Source organism: Alexandromys fortis, unplaced genomic scaffold, assembly GCF_014885135.2.
Source record: "Alexandromys fortis isolate MF-2015 unplaced genomic scaffold, M_Fortis_MF-2015_v1.1 scaffold_0, whole genome shotgun sequence".
NCBI lineage: Eukaryota > Metazoa > Chordata > Mammalia > Rodentia > Cricetidae > Alexandromys > Alexandromys fortis.
In genome coordinates this window covers 25,737,013-25,743,125 of record NW_026067949.1, presented here as the reverse complement: position 1 = coordinate 25,743,125, position 6,113 = coordinate 25,737,013, and the positions used below count along the sequence as shown (strand labels likewise).

At 34.1% G+C, this 6,113-nt stretch overlaps 2 protein-coding genes across 3 annotated transcripts in view; one reads left to right on the top strand and one right to left on the bottom strand.

The window, feature by feature from the left end:
• Positions 1 to 6,113, bottom strand: part of Guf1 (GTP binding elongation factor GUF1) — a 1,117,012-nt gene that overhangs the window by 251,134 nt on the left and 859,765 nt on the right. The window lies entirely within an intron of this gene.
• The window catches only part of Kctd8 (potassium channel tetramerization domain containing 8), a 202,067-nt gene that overhangs the window by 88,887 nt on the left and 107,067 nt on the right, over positions 1 to 6,113 (top strand). The gene's annotated exons all lie outside the window — the stretch shown is intronic.

Genomic DNA, 6,113 nt, shown 5'->3' with positions numbered 1-6,113 from the left:
ATATAAAAAATAAAAATATAAACCTACAGGAATATTTATTTATTCTTTTGTAGTCATTTTATAATGTTTAGTTATCTTTTTCGCTTTTGTTTTTCTATAAAACAAAAAGTGAAAACATAGAGTTCACAATGGTCATCTTGAATTCAAAACAAAACTTTAGAGTTATTAGAATCTTTTTAAACTTTTGGTTAAGTGGATAAAGTTGAACAAAAAGTCACAAAGTAAACAAACAAAATCTCTTGTTGAAAGCACATACTCTTAAGCTAAAAATTGTCTGGAAAATTGTGAAAGAGTGCAGATTAGAGAGGGAAGCAGAACGATGTTTACTGTGTAAATATGATCTGTGAAACTAGTGGGAAAAGAAATTATGAATATGTATGGGTAGTTGAAAATGTGCCCATTGGTGTGTGTTCTCATATTCTGTTTAGATATTTATTGCAAATGACTCAGCTGGTAATGATTTTGTTGTAAATGTACTGATTATTTTCTATAGGTTACTGAATTTTCTTAAATTAATATTCTTTCTCTTTCAATAACTTTGTTCACTTATTAATAAGCTTCAATAACTATACCTTATCATATATAATAGAAGGCTGGATCAAATTAGTAATTGAAGTCAGATATTATCTAATGGAGATATATATTAATCTGCTTTTCTCAATTAATTATGCTCATTCCCTTCATAGGCAGACAACATTATTTTCAATGAGTTATTTAGTATTAATTTAATCTATTTATCTAAATACTTCACTTAAGCAAAAGTAATAATCTTATAAGTGTTTCTGCCACATGGAAATTTACTCATAAATATGATGCAAAATTCTTAGTGGAATCCTATTTAAAATAATATGGGAGTGTAATCAGATTAAAATTACCTATAATCCCAAGGGACACTTAATGGTTGTGTGAAAAGTTATATTTATCAAGTTAGTAATTATAAGATCACAAGCCACCAACAGTCTGAGTTAGTTAGAGATGGTAAGACTTGGTTCTGAGGCAAGAGGTCATACACTGAGGCATAAAGGAGCAGTCTGCATTCATCTCACCAACTCCTCAGAGGACAGCCTGATTGCTGAAAGTCTTCGAGATCATTATTTGTAATGACTCTATTTTAAACAGAGACTGCTCATTCACTTCCCGACCACCCAGACCCAAATAATTACACAGAAACTATATTAATTACAACACTGTTTGGCCAATATCTTGGACATATGTCTAGCTAGCTCTTATATCTTAAATTAAACCATTACTATTAATCTGTGTATCGCCATGAGACTGTGGCTTATTGGCGAGGTTCTGGGTCTCTCTCCTTTGGCAGCTACATAGTGTACATAGAAGACACCATTAGGTCATGGTTTGGTGAGCAACAGATAATGGGTTAAAATTTTATGTTTCCTTAATAAACAATAACTTTTCAATATGCAGTGGCATTAAATATTTGTGGACTTTTTGAGCAGGAATGCACATATTTAGAGTTGGATGACTGGCAGGTGACTATCTGGAACTGACTAGTATGGGGAAAAGTGGGATAGACTCCACCAAGCACCAGTGAAGTTGAGTTATTTGACTGGAAGCCTTCCAAGTATGGAAGCCAGGGCAATGCATTCAGATCTCCATTCCCAAAGACCCATTCTGGATTGTTAAAAAGTATGCCTTGTCAAGCTATGGTTTCTTTCATGATCCACATTAGTTTTTCAATCCAGGACATTCTTTATTCTTAGATTCTACCTACCAATTGACAGAGCATTCTAAGAATACTGAGGTCTATTTTGTTGTTGTTGTTGTTGTTTGTCTCTTCATGGGAAAGACGTCCTTATACTGAGCATCTCATTATTTCAAGCTTCTTATTGAATTAGACATATATTCATGGTGGTCTGTCTTGCTTCCATCTGAAGTCCTGTTTTCCTTATCCCTACTCCCTCCTTAGAGGATTTTCAGATCCCTTATCATTAGGAAGGATTTCTCTACCCTATCTTCCCCTCTGAATTTTGACATTGTTCCCCATAAACATTATCCTAACTCCATTTCCAAAATATTTGTTTCATGATCATTAAATTGTGAAAACCAGGATGGGAAGACAGCCCGGGGCTGTTACTTGATTATGAGGAGTACCGGAGATGAGAAAAGACAGACTTCTGCAGTTCTTACTTTTCCATATTCTCAGCTAGAAACACACATTTTAATGCTTCATTTAAAGAGCTTCTATAAAATATTCATTTGGAAAAACAGAGGAGAAAAACAAAATCAGAGACAAGGGTGGATCAAAGGTAGAAAGAGGCCTGTGCCAGCAGAGGGAAGAGTTTCTGTAAGGAGGCAGAACTCAGAACTCCAAACTACGTAGTTAGAACACTATGTCAAGATGAGTAAGCACAGCTTGTTTTTGTGTGTGTGTTTATTTGGCCTCTGAAATGTCATTTTGTCCTTTAATATGAACACCAATGTCTGTAGGCAACATGTAGAAGGAGGAGACACTAGTCTCTCAAGATGGAAGGCTAAGAATGTATTAATATCCAGGCTTTAAGGGAATAACTAGTATTTTCCATCTGAAGTAATAGATTCAGTTTTCATTTGAAGAACTTTTGGTTAGTTTTGGTTTGTAAATAACATGTATAGCTATTCGTTAGAATGGATGTAATTCATTACAGAAGTAAAATTAAAGACATACATACACACACACACATACACACGTCATATTGATCAGTCTTTGGGATTCTGGATAGTTCAATTTCTAATGAAGTTTGTGTCAATTTTCTTTCCTAGTTGAAGTTAGCAGAGTCAATACAATCTTTTGCTGGTGTACAGTTGCATTAAATATAGTCAGATGAGAGTGGCAAAATGATACTACATGTGCCACCTGCATTGTTATAGCTGTTTAAAACTGTATTAAATGTGAGGCATAAGTACTTGAAAAATGTTCTACTTGTGTTATATTTAGCCCAATTAGCAGTGCTATTTTCTTTAGTGGTTTGCACAGTTGACCCACACCACACCGTGCAAAGTTGTAAGCTTTTTTTTGTGTGTAAAACAATTATTTTAATTATGGTCTTAACATAATCTTGTGTTATCTGAAATTGGACATTCTCATTAGAAGAAAATAGTGTATTTCCAAACAAAATTGGGCAATAATTTATGTACCTGCTGTGTGTATTCAGAGAACAGTTCTCCAACTGTGATATTAATATTAGTATTTATCATGAAGGTAACTTTCTGACTTGTGTCAAGTAAAAGGCAAGATTATGCCCTATAGGGATAATAATAATATTTTTATATAAAAGTATTGATTTAATTATTTCCTTAATGGTTTCAGGGGAAACATGTGGCACTTTGTGTTGATATTGATCTGATTGTACTTTTTCATATAATATGAAATTACATGTAAAACTAATTTAAATATTGGATAGCATAAAAATTATATGTGGCAAAGTCAATTTACTTGATCATTGTTTGGCACAGAAGTAATATGAAGTACATACGTTCAGTTATCAAAGCAGAAGAGTAACTAAAGCATATGGAGCTGGTAGGAAAAATAACAGATTACATCATGGATTAAACACTAAGAGTGGGGGTTGGAAGGTTCCTAAGGACACAAGCCATCTGTCCTGGGTATTCTCTGCTTTTCTATCTTTCTTGATCTGAAGCATGATTCATAAAAACTTAGAGTCAGAAGTTGGGGTTCAACCTGAAGATACTAAAAGCAAAACAGACAGCCTCTGGCTCTTACCTCAACCTCAGTCCAAAATGGCAAGTCTGCCTCAAGGAATCTCAGAATGAGACTGCATCCCCTTCCCCCATCTTACATTCCTCTCTAGAGCTGAGATTAAAGGCATGCACCACCCGATTTCTATGACAGCTAGTGTGGCTACTGGGATTAAAGGTGGATGTTACCATAACCTGGTTTGAAAGGCTGACCAGTGGGACTGTTTTATATTTAGATCTTAGGGCAGTCTTTATTCATTAAAATACTACTGAAATGCCACTACATTCCCCCTTTTTGTCTAAAATAGAAAAGAAGGCTATAACGAATATAAAAAAACTATATACAGTAAGTGCAATAACTATACATAATATATACAGGCAATAAATAAATCAACAATGTCTAGTCCATTTGCATTTGGCAAATTCAAAGAGAATATTTCATATCTATTCTATCTTGATGAGTCAATAATAATTTTCAAGGACTAGAAATTCACATTACATTGTTAAATCAGCTGTATATGTATAATAACTTGGACAAGATTAGAAATATATATCAATATGTTTTAACAAAATTAATCTCAAATTTGTGTCACTATACAAAATTTGCATACAATATACAAAGTAAATCTAATGTAAAACATTTAAAACTAATAGTTGCTTTTAAAAAGTAGATTCAATAATCTCTTTCTATCTTAGCATCTTTATATTCTTTTTTCTTTTTCTTTCTTTTTTTTCTAAAGGAGATCCCTGAGCCTACAAAATTTACACACCAAACCCCAACCCTATACCAATTATAATCAATCCCTAATTGATGTACCAAACCCTGAGGACAAACTTCACTGGGAGAGGGGACATCATCTTTTAGAATTACTTCAAGTTGTCATTGGAGTGATGTGTTTTTTTTCCCCCTGTGGGATCCTGTAAAATTAAAATGATGGTCAAGTTTCAAGATTATTGTCTCTGAGTAGTTGATAGGGTTTTTCTGAAGTCTTTATAAATTCTGGTCAGAATATTGTAAGAAGGTACACTATTTCAGCTAACCAAGTTGGAATCATTTTGAGCAGCTTGTACCCAAAACTGATCTTAAAGTAGCGCTATTAACATCATGACGCCATAACAGCCAGATGGAATCATTGTTACAGGGCCCCATCCTCTTCCTAGAAACTTCAAAGATTATAACAGCATTTCTAAATTTGCCCAAAGAAATTCATTCTTTTGCAGATGTATATTAATTCCTTACTACAACCATCCTATTTTGGAGGACTGAGGAGATGGCTCTGTGAAGAAAGTGTTTGCTATGCAAGCTTGAGCTCTGAATCCTGACAAGCACACAAATGAAAGGCCTGGGAAAGCTGGACAATTCCCAGCACTGGGCAATAAGACAAAAGACAGAGGAAACTAGAGTTCACTGGCCTTTTATCCTCACCAATCAGTGACTTCCAGGAAAAGTCCTGTCTCAAAAATTTTTCTTTTACTCTCCCTGAGGATGGGGATGGAATGGAGGGGAAAGTGAAGGGAATGGGAGGAGGGGAAGGATTGGGAAATGGGTTTGGTATGTAAAATGAGAAAAAGATTGCTTTTAAAAGTAAATAAATTAATTAAAAATATTGGAAAATACTCAGCTTCAAGTTCTGGCCTCCACATGTTTATGTATTGGTGTGTGCATTCATGAGAAATAAAGATTGTAAATTCTGGTCCAGCCTGTGTTAAATAATGAGTTGAGGGCAGACCCGGGCAATCTAATAAGACCTGGTCACAGTAAGGTAAAAAGTTAAAGGAGAGCTGGGGGTGTATTGCCGTAGTGTTGCTTGTCTAGCTTGTGCAAAGTCCTAGGTTTAATATCTAGTATCCATATTTCAATTCAGGTTTCAATTTAGAGGGAATCTTTGGAAGTTAGTGTAGATACATTCTGAATCAATCGCTTGGTCACTATTTCAGAATCTTGGAGACAGCTTCACCTTTTCACCCAATCAAAAGAGAAGAGGGAGGCAGTGTATAACGAATGCATCTGGAACAGATCAAGTGAATTTCTGTGTTACTGAATGTTCTCTTGTGACTTCACTGGAATAAAAACAAAACAACAAAACAGTAATTTATTTCAATAATTGGCACTTGGGTATACTAAAGGGAAGGCAAAATTGTGGTACTGTGATCAGTTAATTCTCAGAGTAACACTGATGTAAGTGACTATAATTATGTTAGTATTGTTATTAACATATTTATTAACTTATAATAAAATATATTTTGGGCTTTTGTTTTAATTTTTTAGTATTTAAGTCCCTAAATGATTAATGATGGTATATCTAATTTCATGAAGCAGAGTTTGGATTTCATTCATTTTATAAATGCTAAAACTCTATCTTATAGATTGTTATCTTATATATCTATATCTTACACATATACTGTTTAATGGTTTC